The sequence below is a fragment of the Podarcis pityusensis genome (assembly GCF_964106645.2).
Source record: "Podarcis pityusensis genome assembly, chromosome: 10".
Classification (NCBI taxonomy): Eukaryota; Metazoa; Chordata; class Lepidosauria; order Squamata; family Lacertidae; genus Podarcis; species Podarcis pityusensis.
Genome location: NC_138035.1, coordinates 6865774 through 6873017, shown reverse-complemented (window position 1 = coordinate 6873017; position 7244 = coordinate 6865774).

The window sequence follows — 7244 nt, the reverse complement described above, 5'->3', positions numbered from 1 at the left end:
AGGCTGATAAAAAGAACAAACAATAGAACCATTAATTAACAAAGGAGGCAATGATTGGGGATCCCATAAATCAGAATTAGCATGTCTCAGTCTCATAGTGTTTACTTCAGGAAAAGATAAAGCTACATACAGGAAAAGTACTGCATATACTCTTAATGCCAGTTACACTCAAGGGGCAGTGCACTGCAAGCTTTCCCCACTACAAACCTTTCACCATTGCTAAGTTCTTGCTTTTGGCAGTGGGAGGTATTCTTTCATTTATAAAACGCCTAAGTTACCTTTCCATTTTGTGCTCAGGATGCTATGCAGCATACATTTCAAATTGCCAGTATGTATTTTTAAATATTGTCACACACATTAGAATTAAGACTACAAAACCAACAAAAGGAAGCAATTTTGAGCAGCACGGTCTTAAAATACTCTCTTCATCTTCTGGAAAAACAGTGGAAGAGCCTGGTGGGTTTTCCCAGGGAAACTTTATTCTGCAGCAGGAATAGCCAATGTGGTACTACAACTCCCGTCAGCTTCACCAGCAGAACTAATGGTCGGGGCTGATGGAAGTTGTAGTTCAACAACATCTGGAGGGCACTATGTTGGCTACACCTGCTCTACAGCATGGATGCCATTAAAAAGCCCGGAGAAATTAAGCCCATCCTAGGAAAACAGATGGCATTTTACAGTCCCTGCTAGAAAAATAGGGGGGAAAGGGTGGTATTCAACTAAGTTTACTCAGAGTACACCCACTGAAATTGATGGAGATGACTTGATTAGGTCCATGAATTTCTGTGCATCTAGACCAAGCAAAACCTAGTGTAATATTATTCCCCAATGTCAGGCAGTGGGAAATTGGTTGCTGATAGGGAAAAGCTTGAAGGGAGGACAGTCAGATACACTCTGGGATGTCTGTTGATAAATTATATTAGTTGTGGAAGGTACAGAAATAATTATTCAGAAAAATTGCCCCCTTTTATGACATTTTGCTAGAAAAATGCAAAAAAGCAGGTATTGAGAATCTTCCATCTTACTGTATATCTTGAAGGGAAACCATTTTTATAGCACAGTTTCTTATTCTTGCCTCTTGTAATTGCTCAATAAAGTTAGAATTCTGTAATAAAAAAGCGAAGTAGCAACATTCTAGGTTTCACGGTCACAGAGATAGGTTTGGAAATAAACCAAAAATCTTCAGGTAGTAAAGCCTCTGGTGATATCCAATGCTCAGCATACTAAGGGCAGACTCAATGAAATCACTGGACTTAAGTCCATCACTTTCAACTATGAGGACAGAGTAAGATACCACCCTCCAGGTCTGGAGGTCTCAATTATCCGAGACGATAAGTTTGGGTTCTTTCGGGTGTTGGGTTTGTCAGCACTGGCAAGTAGGTAGGTGTGCTGAACCTGAAGCTGGGCAACTGAAGTTCAAATGCCAGTTTAGCAGTAGACTTGGTGGGTGGAGCCTTTGGAAAGTTGCAATCTCTCAGTCCCCATTTCCCATCCATTAAATGGAAATGGGAATATCCTCTCAACTACCTTGGATGGTTGGTCATCAGAAGAAGGAAAACAATAAAACCCACCACAAGCCTATAAGGTAGACCAGAAACCTCAATGAATGCAGCACCTTTGCTTATCAGTACAATCATGCGAAAAATGTTTTAATTACCTTAAGATCGAGGCTACAAATACTGACAACATCATCATCTCTCTCTCTCCGCTTCCTCTTCTATAAGGAAAAAAAACACTAGTTATACGAGTTACGTGCCTGGCTTTGATATCCTTGAAAGGAACCAGCTTCCCCAAGTGTTACGTGCCCCAAAGCTGCCCTCCTTTTTACAACTATGATGTAAACAAGCTGGAGGAATTTCATTCTGGCAATTAACGTCATTTGACTTGACATACAAGCAATTCGCCTAGAAGTTATTGCCTCCTTTGTGCTCCTATGAGAAACAGATTAAAAAGAGAACAATGAAAATCCAAAAGGAAGGAGAGCAACATGCATTAATGTCGCTATTGACACCTGGAATAATTTCAAGAATTTACTTAATGAAACAAGAAACTTGTTTGGATTCCACAGTTCTCAGTTATGCTTACCATTATATAAGAGCCAATGTGTGCTGTCTCCCACTTCTAAGTTCTACACATCACAACTATCCCATAATAACGTCCTCACCAGTTCACCTCTGGTTGTTGTTTAGTCGTTTAGTCATGTCCGACTCTTCGTGACCCCACGGACCAGAGCACTGGTAGTGGCAAGTAAAATTTCCTCCCAGTGACCAGGCAAGTCCCCTTTGTCAGAGAAATACAGGAGTGTGTCCCACCACCAGAGCATGGCCTTGTGTTCATGAAGGACCATACTCTGAGAACAACACATATGGCTCTCATTCCCCCTTCTAAACTTAAAAATATTTTAGCCTCATGTGGGATCCCTGTAGCACAGCGCTCTTTAACACAAGACTGGTTATTGTGGTTGCACCCACAGTCCTATCACCAGAACACAGGACTGTGTTGCAGAGGCTGCATGTGGCACTGTTTCCCTCCCTGACAGAATAATGCTTTGGAGATCAAATGTGAGTCTCCTGTTCATGCATGCATTGTGGGTTGGGGTTGGGGGGTGTGTGGACGGAGTGAAACATGCAGGAAAAGCAAAGGAGAACAACTTGAAAGATACTCCTTTCTCCACCAAATGACTTTCTAAAACATTATTCAAAAAAATTATAATACCACAATATTATGAACAACATGGAAATGAGTGCTTTTGCACTTCAAAGTATTTCTAACCATATCTACAAATTATTCAAAGGAAAGATTTGCAAATTAACTTTACAGACTTGGTCAGACTACCATTAAAAATAGACATTGTTTTCTTTTTATTAATCTTGCAACGCTACCAAGAATTTCAGATTGTGCTTTTTAGTCAGAAACCCTAGTTTCTGCAATTCAGCTTTACTCCCTGCTTATAGCCAACCTATAGGTTTTAGTCTCATCCAACTCCAGACTCTAAAGGAAGTCCAGAGGTTTGTTTTTAAGACTGGCTAGACTAGTTTTAATATGTCTTGCCTTGGCTGGGCCCTTCATTTTTCTCAGCCCAGTTGCGATTCATACAGACAGCAGACATTTGACAGCAAAGCCAGCTGTTTTACATCTGCTAAATCAGATGCAGACTCTTAAAAAAAACTTGCACTTGAATGGCTCAGAGAAACAAAGGGCTATCCGGATTGATACGTTCTTCTCAGACTGGATGACCCTTTTAAACCCTCCTGAGATCAGTTCATGTGGAAAAGTACTTCTGAGAGTGCACCAGACTGAAAAAAAGCAGGATGTCTAAAGACTCAGCAAAAAGTGTTCATCGCCTTTTTATAAAACAAAAAAACCCTTAATTAGAAAGAAAACCCATCTTTCTAAAATGGGTGATTCAATGATTGTATCAGATAACAGGAGACTTCTTATTTGTAAGGAGAGAAACGTCCTTTGGGCGAGGTTGGCTTTTCTATTTCCACACCAAATCTTATTTTAAAATAGCCTTTATAACATGTGTCAGAGCTGCTTCCAGATCCTAGCTCACAGAGGATCACGCTAGCCAGCGATCATTAAATAAAAGTCTTTATTGAGTTACAGTTTCCATTCTCAAGCTGCTGCGTGCAACTCTACGTCTCATGGTTAGATCGGCGAAGCTCCATCTGAGTCTCCGCCCCTTGTACACCAACTTAATATCCTAGCCTTGCTCCACCTTTTCCGCCTGACTGTTCTTCTCTGGGTCCCTCTGCCCCCCGGGGTCTCTTCCTTCCGGGATTCCTCTGACGCTGACGCTGACCCCCCTGACTCTTCTCCCTCCTTTCGGCGGGCTTTAGGACCTGGCTCCCTTTCCGGGCTGCCTACTGCGCCACCTTCCTGTGCATTTGAACTTGGCACGCGCGCCCAACCTTCCACCTTCCGTCTGACCGTTTCTTCGCTCCCCGATGGAGGTGTGGCCACTCCTGACTCGTGCCCTCCCCCCTGTTGTGAGCTGCCAGCGCTTGATCCCTGGCGCCCTTCCTCTTCCCTGCTCTCTGGCGGTGACGCTGGTCCTGATTTCCAACTGCTCCCCTCTGAGTCCCCTCTGGCTCTATCTTCCTGGGGTGTCCCCCTAGGCTCCCCCCTTGCCCTGGCCACTGGTGCTCCTTTCTGTGAATCTTCTGATTCACTGGAAAGACTCGGAGATCTCGGGTCGTCGTCATCACTCATCTTTTCTTCTGCCTCCTCTCCCTCGCTCTCTGTTTCCTCCCTTGCCCTTGCCTCTGCTCCTGAACCCCTGACAACATGGCTCTCCTCTCTGGAACTCAAAAGTGTGCACATATCATGCCACATTTTGTCCTCACAATTTGGGGTAGATAGGCTGAAAAATGGTGTCTAGCCCAAGGTCATCCAGTGAGCTTCACGGTTGAGCAGGGATTTGACCCCAGGTCCAAGTCTGACAGTCCCTCACTTGATAAATCCAGGAACCAGGAGATGCCGAGGTCAGGTTAATCGTTCCCTTTTATGATTTACAGGCTCATCTTGCTACAAGCTTAAAATCAGCTTGTCCTAATCTCCCAAATCAGGAAACCCTAGGAGCTGTACTACCCAGGTGAGGTCAGGATTCTTGGCAGCCTCATGTCATTGGGGACAATTCATGTCTGTTAAACTTGTATAAATACAGTTTCAGGTTTGTAATATATAGCATCTAATCTTGTTATCCTCTTCTACTGGAACTAGCCTCTATTAAAAAAACATTTACTTACCCTAAGCCTTAATAACATAATGAACAGAGCAAAAAGTATACAAAAGCAGCTCCTCAAGAGATTAGGAGTGGAGAAATAGTCTCATTTTGAGAAGTATCACCTATCGGAAGTTATTAGCAAGGGGCTGGAATTAAAAGCAAAGAATATTTCTACAGCCATATTTCTAGGTTTATAGCACACAGACTTCTGTCAAACAGCACTTATTACTGCTAGGGGTGCTCTAGCTCTGATTCAGCATCAGTAGCCTAAAGGCAAGGTGGATTTTCTGATACATAGAAGTGTGGGATGAGCCAGTGTACTCCATTTACCTTATGGCAAATTTCCGTCACTTCCACTAATCCACTTCCACTAATCCACTTCCATACAAGCAAACTGAGCAGCAAAATTTAATAGACCAGACAGACACCAACTTTTGCTTCTCGATTTCATACTTAAGGGAGACTTGGCACTTCTTTTTTATGTGTTCTGCATGGGTGCATATGCAGATATGCATTCATCAAGTTTCAAAAATCTTGCTTACAATCCTCACCAGCTCAAAACAGGGGGAAATCAGGTTCTTCCATGACCTCAAGCTGCATTTGAAACACGGCACAAGGTCGGGACCAGTACCATGAAGTGAGAGAAAACTGCTTAGACCAGGCTTCCTTAATCTCGGCCCTCCAGATGTTTTGAGACTACAATTCCCATCATCCCTGACCACTGGTCCTGCTAGCTAGGGATCATGGGAGTTGTAGGCCAAAAACATCTGGAGGACCGAGGTTGAGGAAGCCTGGCTTAGACTACGGGTGGCTAACCAATGGAACTCCAGAAGTTGCTGAACTACAACTCCCATTAAAGGTAAAGGTAAAGGGACCCCTGACCATTAGGTCCAGTCGCGGACGATTCTGAGGTTGTGGCGCTCATCTCGCTTTACTGGCCGAGGGAGCCGGCGTACAGCTTCCGGGTCATGTGGCCAGCTTGACTAAGCCGCTTCTGGTGAACCAGAGCAGCGCACGGAAACGCCGTTTACCTTGCCGCCGTTTACCTTACCTTACCTATTTATCTACTTGCACTTTGATGTGCTTTCGAACTGCTGGGTTGGCAGGAGCAGGGACCGAGCAACGGGAGCTCACCCCATCGCGGGGATTCGAACCACTGACCTTCTGATCAGCAAGCCCTAGGCTCTGTGGTTTAACCCACAGCGCTACCCACGTCCCCACAACTCCCATTATCCTTGACCATTAGCTATCCCAGGCTGGAGCTCATGGGAGCTGGAGGCACATCTTAACTTACATTAGTTAGGGTAAGGCCTGCAGGCTTTCTCCTGCCTCAACCATTTTTTCACATAAAAAGATAAAAAGGCATATACAGTTTATAGGTGAATAGGGAAAACACAGATTAAAATAAATATTGCTGCCCATATTCCTATCTACTTTCACTCCTTTGCTTTTAGGACAATAAAAAATAATGGCCTTATTGTACTATCATCATTTTCTTGTACCGCAATCAACCTTAAAACTGAACTTATGTGGCTTCATTGCACAGGGACAGCCAGATCGCTTGTCCATCCAACCAAGTACTCTATTAATTGGCAGCGGTTTTCCAGTCTTTTCTAGCCTTGGTACCTCATGACCTTTTGGGTGAAGATATCAGGGATTGAATCTGGAACCTTATGCATGCACACGTGTCCTACCACTACAGCTGTTTCCTAGTATTTGCTTTGGTTGAAAAAAGTGAATACGAGCTGTTAAAGCCCCAGTGGACAACTGCCCCATGCCTCAAAGCAAGAAGAACTTGAGTGTGATCCAACTCGTTATCCAGTCAATGCTCTGTACAGGCCTCCATTCCACAAGATCCAAAATAATTTGAATTGTATCCAAAGTTACTCCTACTCAGAGCAGACCCACTGAACTCAATTGGTGTGGCTAACTTAGTGTCACTTAAGTTCAGTGGGTCTACTTTGAGTAGAACATGGCTGCCTGAGTAGAAGATTGCTGGATATATAACCCTTAGCATCCCTATCTAGCTTCTGCAATTCATGAAGAATTAGAAGTGGTGGGGAGATGAGGTTCAAGTAGGCAGAGCGGGAGCATAGCTTTGTAATCACTTTTTTGGTTGTTACCCAGTCTTAGCTAGTCACCGCAGGATCAAAACTGAGACAACAGTTAAGATCATAATAGTTAGTCACCCTTGAGAAGCACATTTCCCCCTAGATAAACAGCATGAACTTCCACTTAATGAGCAGGGTACGTCTGTAAGGCCTTGTTCTTGTGATTGCTTGAACATGAATATAAATCTCCATGTGACTGGGGACACTGATAAAGGATAACATGTATGGAGACATTGGGGCAAGACGTGCGTGTACACCCCTGCCTCCCACCACAGATACAGCATTCACATGTTCAGACAAATGCCTGAACATGCCTTCTGTGTTCTAAGTTTTAAATGCACCATCTCCAATAAGGAAGATGGGGAAAAAATACTATTTTCTCCAATGATGCTATCAGGGAACTG